Raw genomic sequence first — 7,001 nt, forward strand, 5'->3', positions numbered from 1 at the left:
TGATCTATATCTCTGTTTTGGTACCAGTACCATGCTGTTTTGGTTACTGTAGGCTTCTGGTACAGTTTGAAGTCAGGTAGCATGATGCTTCCAGCTTTGTTCTTTTGGCTTAGGATTGACTACTTTAAAGTAGTTTTTTCCAATTCTGTGAAGAGAGTCATTGGTAGCTTGATGGGGATGGCATTGAATCTATAAATTACCTTGGGCAGTATGGCCATTTTCACAATATTTATTCTTCCTACCCATGAGCATGGAATGTTCTTCCATTTGTTTGTATCCTCTTTTATTTCATTGAGCAGTGGTTTGTAGTTCTCCTTGAAGAGGTCCTTCACGTCCCTTGTAAGTTGGATTCCTAGGTATTTTATTCTCTTTGAAGCAATTGTGAATGGGAGTTCACTCATGATTTGGCTCTCTGTTTGTCTGTTATTGGTGTATAAGAATGCTTGTGATTTTTGTACATTGATTTTGTATCCTGAGACTTTGCTGAAGTTGCTTATCAGCTTAAGGAGATTTTGGGCTGAGACAATGGGGTTTTCTAGATATATAATCATTCTAAAACACCAAAAGAAATGGCAACAAAGCCAAAATTGACAAATGGGATCTAATTAAACTAAAGAGCTTCTGCACAGCAAAAGAAACTACCATCAGAGTGAACAGGCAACCCACAAAATGGGAGAAAATTTTCACAACCTACTCATCTGACAAAGGGCTAATATCCAGAATCTACAATGAACTCAAACAAATTTACAAGAAAAAAACAAACAACTCCATCAAAAAGTGGGCGAAGGACATGAACAGACACTTCTCAAAAGAAGACATTTATGCAGCCAAAAAACACATGAAAAAATGCACACCATCACCAGCCATCAGAGAAATGCAAACCAAAACCACAATGAGATACCATCTCACACAAGTTAGAATGGCAATCATTAAAAAGTCAGGAAACAACAGGTGCTGGAGAGGATGTGGAGAAATAGGAACACTTTTACACTGTTGGTGGGACTGTAAACTAGTTCGACCATTGTGGAAGTCAGTGTGGCAATTCCTCAGGGATCTAGAACTAGAAATACCATTTGACCCAGCCATCCCATTACTGGGTATATACCCAAAGGACTATAAATCATGCTGCTATAAAGACACATGCACACGTATGTTTATTGCGGCACTATCCACAATAGCAAAGACTTGGAACCAACCCGAATGTCCAACAATCATAGACTAGATTAAGAAAATGTGGCACCTATACACCATGGAATACTATGCAGCCATAAAAAATGATGAGTTCATGTCCTTTGTAGGGACATGGATGGAATTGGAAATCATCATTCTCAGTAGACTATCGCAAGGACAAAAAACCAAACACTGCATGTTCTCACTCATAGGTGGGAATTGAACAATGAGAACACATGGACACAGGAAGGGGAACATCACACTCTGGGGACTGTTGTGGGGTGGGGGGAGGGGGGAGGGATAGCTTTAGGAGATATACCTAATGCTAAATGATGAGTTAATGGGTGCAGCACAGCAGCATGGCACATGTATACATATGTAACTAACCTGCACATTGTGCACATGTACCCTAAAACTTAAAGTATAATAATAATAAAATAAAAAAAGAAAAAAAAGGAAATTAAAGTATTTGATAACTAAAATTCGATAATAGAATATGAAGTTGAGGGAATATCCAATATACAGGTGAAAAGATCAGGAGGTAGAAAATAGTGGAGAAAAGAAAAAAGTATTTTTAAGAAATTGCAATATCTAAATACTTGGACTTAAAACAGCAAAGAAAATAAAGAAAAGGAAGTCATTGAGGGAAATAATAGGAAAACATTCTTCAGAATTGAAAGGCCTAACTCCAGATGGAAGGAGCCCATAAAATGTTACTCATGATGAATACTAAAAAGTCACACAAGGCACATCACTTTGAAATTTCAGAACCCCAGGAATTTTTACAAAAGGTTCTAAAAGTAACCACAGAGGAAAAATTAATAGGTCATGTACTAAGAATAAGAAATCAGAAACACAATCTCTTATGAGCAACATTAGATGCTAGAATATAATGAATCAAAGCCTTACAAATTCTGAGGGAAAACTTATTGCCTAGAATTTTATATCCCCCTAAACTATAAATTGAGTATGATAAAGAATGTAGATTTTTTTTTTTTTAATGAGGAGAAAAATTGAATGAGTAGTAATTTATTTAATCTAGCAAAGATTAAAAAAAAGAGTTAACAACAATATAAAAAAACTTTAAAACAAGTAAGATGGAAATAAGAAAATCAAATACATCACTCATTACAGTAAATACAAGCGGACTGAAATCTACCATTAAAAGACTGTCAGATTTTGTTATAAATCAAATTTAGGTACACATTACTTAAGAGAAACACACTTAAAGTGATAAAGTTTTAAAATAAAGACATGGAAAGAGATACCAGCCAAATATTAAATATTATTTTAAAAACCAGAGGCTATATACAGACAATCCCCGACTTACAATGGTTTAACTTAGGATTCTTTGACTTTACAATGGGTTTATCAGGATATTAAATGCATTTTCGACTAACATTACTTTCTACTTATGATGGGTTTTTCGGAACGTAGTCCCATCCTAAGTCAAGGAATATCTGTACTGGTATCAAACAAGAGAAATTTAAGTTACGGGCTGGGGGAGGTGGGAGAAGACTGCCTGCAAAGGGATAGGAGGATTTTGGGAGAGATAGGAAGGTTTTGTATCTTAATTGTGGTGGTAATTACACAACTGAATACACTTGTCAAAACTCATAGGATTGTACACTTAAAATGGATCAATTTGTTGTATATAAATTACAATGCAATAAAACTGGTTTTTAAGAAAAGAATGAAAATACTATGTTCACAAAATAAAAATGTGAAATGAGAAAACAGCGTAACATGAGAAACTCTCTCAATTACCCGTATCATATATTATACTGTCAAAAAGATAGCAAGCTTTAAACAACACACGCACAGGAAAAATAAAGGAAGCACTTATTTCAAGAAATTATGAAAAGAATAAGAAAAGAAATCAAATCAGAAAATAATAACTAAAGCTAACACTAATGAAATGAAAAAAAAACAAAAAACAAAAATAATAAAAAGGCCCAGGCACAGTGGCTCATGCCTGTAATCCCAGCGCTTTGGGAAGCCAAGGCAGGAGAATCACTTGAGCTTAGGAGTTCGAAACCAGCCTGGGCAACATGGTGAAACCCCCATCTCTGAAAAAAAAAAAAAAGTACAAAAATTAGCCAGGCATGGTGGTGTACGCCTGTAGTCCCAGCTGCTTGGGAGGCTGAGATGGGAGGGTAGATTGAGCCCAGGAGGTGGAGGTTGCAATGAGCTGAGATTGCACCACTGCACTCCAGCCCGGGCAACAGAGCCACACCCTGTCTCAAAAAGAAAAAAAAAAAAAAAACTAAAAAGGATAAGTAAATCCAAAAAATTGTCTTTTAAAAGAGCTAATAAGGCTGGGCACAGTGGCCTGAAATCCCAGCACTTTGGTAGGCTGAGGCAGGCAGATCACCTGAGGTCAGGAGTTTGAGACCAGCCTGGCCAACACGGTGAAAACCTGTTTCTCCTAAAAAATACAAAAATTAGCAGGGTGCAGTGGCGGACACCTGTAACCCCAGCTACTTGGGAGGCTGAGGAAGGAGAATCATTTGAACCCAGGAGGTAGAGGTTGCAGTGAGCCGAGATGGTGCCACAGCACTCCAGCCTGGGAGACAGAGTAAGGCTCTGTCTCGGAAAAAAAAAAAAAAAAGCTAATAAAATAAACCTCTTGCAAGCCAAATTAAAGGGGGAAAAAGAGAGAAAGATTAAATAGACAAGATTAGTTATGAGAAAGAAAACATTCTTTTTTTTTTTTTTAATTTATTTCTTTTTTTTTTTTTTCTTTTTTATTGATCATTCTTGGGTGTTTCTCGCAGAGGGGGATTTGGCAGGGTCACAGGACAATAGTGGAGGGAAGGTCAGCAGATAAACAAGTGAACAAAGTTCTCTGGTTTTCCTAGGCAGAGGACCCTGCGGCCTTCCGCAGTGTTTGTGTCCCTGGGTACTTGAGATTAGGGAGTGGTGATGACTCTTAACGAACATGCTGCCTTCAAGCATCTGTTTAACAAAGCACATCTTGCACCGCCCTTAATCCATTCAACCCTGAGTGGATATAGCACATGTTTCAGAGAGCACAGGGTTGGGGGTAAGGTCACAGATCAACAGGATCCCAAGGCAGAAGAATTTTTCTTAGTACAGAACAAAATGAAAAGTCTCCCATGTCTACCTCTTTCTACACAGACACGGCAGCCATCCGATTTCTCAATCTTTTCCCCACCTTTCCCCCCTTTCTATTCCACAAAACCGCCATTGTCTTCATGGCCCATTCTCAATGAGCTGTTGAGTACACCTCCCAGATGGGGTGGTGGCCGGGCAGAGGAGCTCCTCACTTCCCAGTAGGGGCGGCCGGGCAGAAGCGCCCCTCACCTCCCGGATGGGGCGGCTGGCCGGGCGTGGGGCTGACCCCCCCACCTCCCTCCTGGACAGGGCGGCTGGCCGGGCAGAGGGGCTCCTCACTTCCCAGTAGGGGCGGCCGGGCAGAGGCGCCCCTCACTTCCCCGACGGGGCGGCTGGCCCGGCAGGGGGCTGACCCCCCCACCTCCCTCCCGGTCGGGGCGGCTGGCCGGGCAGAGGGGCTCCTCACTTCCCGGTAGGGGTGGCCGGGCAGAGGCACCCCTCACCTCCCGGACAGGGCGGCTGGCCGGGCGGGGGGCTGATCCCCCCACCTCCCTCCCGGACGGGGTGGCTGGCCGGGCGGGGGGGCTGACCCCCACACCTCCCTCCCGGACGGGGCGGCTGGCCGGGCGGGGGGCTGACCCCCCCACCTCCCTCCCGGATGGGGGGCTGACCCCCCCACCTCCCTCCCAGACGGGGCAGCTGGCCAGGCGGGGGGCTGACCCCCCCACCTCCCTCGCAGACAGGGCGGCTGGCCGGGCAGAGGGGCTCCTCACTTCCCAGTAGGGGCGGCCAGGCAGAGGCGCCCCTCACCTCCCGGACGAGGCGGCTGGCCGGGCGGGGGGCTGACCCCCACACCTCCCTCCCAGACAGAGCGGCTGGCCGGGCAGAGGGGCTCCTCACTTCCCAGTAGGGGTGGCCGGGCAGAGGCGCCCCCCACCTCCTGGACAGGGCGGCTGGCCGGGCGGGGGGCTGATCCCCCCACCTCCCTCCTGGATGGGGCGGCTGGCCGGGCGGGGGGCTGACCCCCCCACCTCCCTCCCGGATGGGGCGGCTGGCCGGGCAGAGGGGCTCCTCACTTCCCAGTAGGGGCGGCCGGGCAGAGGTACCCCTCGCCTCCCGGACGGGGCGGCTGGCCAGGCGGGGGGCTGACCCCCCCACCTCCCTCCTGGACGAGGGGGCTGGCCGGGCAGAGGGGCTCCTCACTTCCCGGTAGGGGCGGCCAGGCAGAGGCGCCCCTCACCTCCTGGACGGGGCGGCTGGCCGGGCGGGGGGCTGACCCCCTCACCTCCCTCCCGGACGAGGAGGGAGGACGCTCCTCACTTCTCAGACGGGGTGGCTGCCGGGCGGAGGGGCTCCTCACTTCTCAGACGGGGCGGTTGCCAGGCAGAGGGTCTCCTCACTTCTCAGACAGGGCGGCCGGGCAGAGACGCTCCTCACATCCCGGACGGGGCGGCAGGGCAGAGGTGCTCCCCACATCTCAGACGATGGGCGGCCGGGCAGAGACGCTCCTCACTTCCCAGATGTGATGGCGGCCGGGAAGAGGCGCTCCTCACTTCCTAGATGGGATGGCGGCCGGGAAGAGGCACTCCTCACTTTCCAGACTGGGCAGCCAGGCAGAGGGGCTCCTCACATCCCAGACGATGGGTGGTCAGGCGGAGACGCTCCTCACTTCCCAGACGGGGTGGCTGCCAGGCAGAGGCTGCAATCTCGGCACTTAGGGAGGCCAAGGCAGGCGGCTGGGAGGTGGTTGTAGCGAGCCGAGATCACGCCACTGCACTCCAGCCTGGGCGCCATTGAGCACTGAGTTAACGAGACTCCGTCTGCAATCCCGGCACCTCGGGAGGCCAAGGCTGGCGGATCACTCGCGGTTAGGAGCTGGAGACCAGCCCAGCCAACACATCGAAACCCCGTCTCCACCAAAAAAATACGAAAATCAGTCAGGCGTGGCGGCGCGCGCCTGCAATCGCAGGCACTCGGCAGGCTGAGGCAGGAGAATCGGGCAGGGAGGTTGCAGTGAGCTGAGATGGCAGCAGTACCGTCCAGCTTCGGCTCGGCATCAGAGGGAGACCGTGGAAAGAGGGGAGAGGGGAGAGGGGAGAGGGGGGAGGGGGAGGGGAGAGGGGAGAGGGGAGAGGGGGGAGGGGGGAGGGGAGAGGGGAGAGGGGAGAGGGGAGAGGGGAGAGGGGAGAGGGAGCTCTATCTACCACACAGTCTTGGGTGCAAAAGTCGAAAGAAAACATTCTTACAAATAGAGGAGAAGGCCAGGCACAGTGGCTGACACCTGTAATCCCAGCACTTTGGGAGGCCGAGGCGGGCGCATCACGAGGTCAGGAGATCAAGACCTTCCTGGCTAACAAGGTGAAACCCCAAAGAATGTAGATGTTTTAAAACACATGTAAAAACTGAAATTTTCCTTGCTTTGTGACCTTTTTTTAGCTATGAAGAAAAAAGGAAAACAGCAAATCTAACATAGAATAGTGAAGAAGTCACAGATAACAACTGTGCATTGTGGTTTTTGGTGCAGATTTAAATTCTGCAGTGGGATGTTAACGTTCTTATTTTTCTTGACGTCTAAGCAACAATCACTTTCATTATCTGATGTAATCTTTCCAATGAACCCTATAAAGTCAGTATGATTTTAACCTCCACATGAGCTAAAGGTTAGCTAGGCTGTCAGGCGGTAGAAAAGGTTTTGAGGGGAAGATAAGAACTTCTTTTTGATACACAAAACTTGACAACAGTTGAATGTATGG

This window comes from Pan troglodytes, chromosome 19 (genome assembly GCF_028858775.2).
Source record: "Pan troglodytes isolate AG18354 chromosome 19, NHGRI_mPanTro3-v2.0_pri, whole genome shotgun sequence".
In the NCBI taxonomy this organism is placed as follows: Eukaryota; Metazoa; Chordata; class Mammalia; order Primates; family Hominidae; genus Pan; species Pan troglodytes.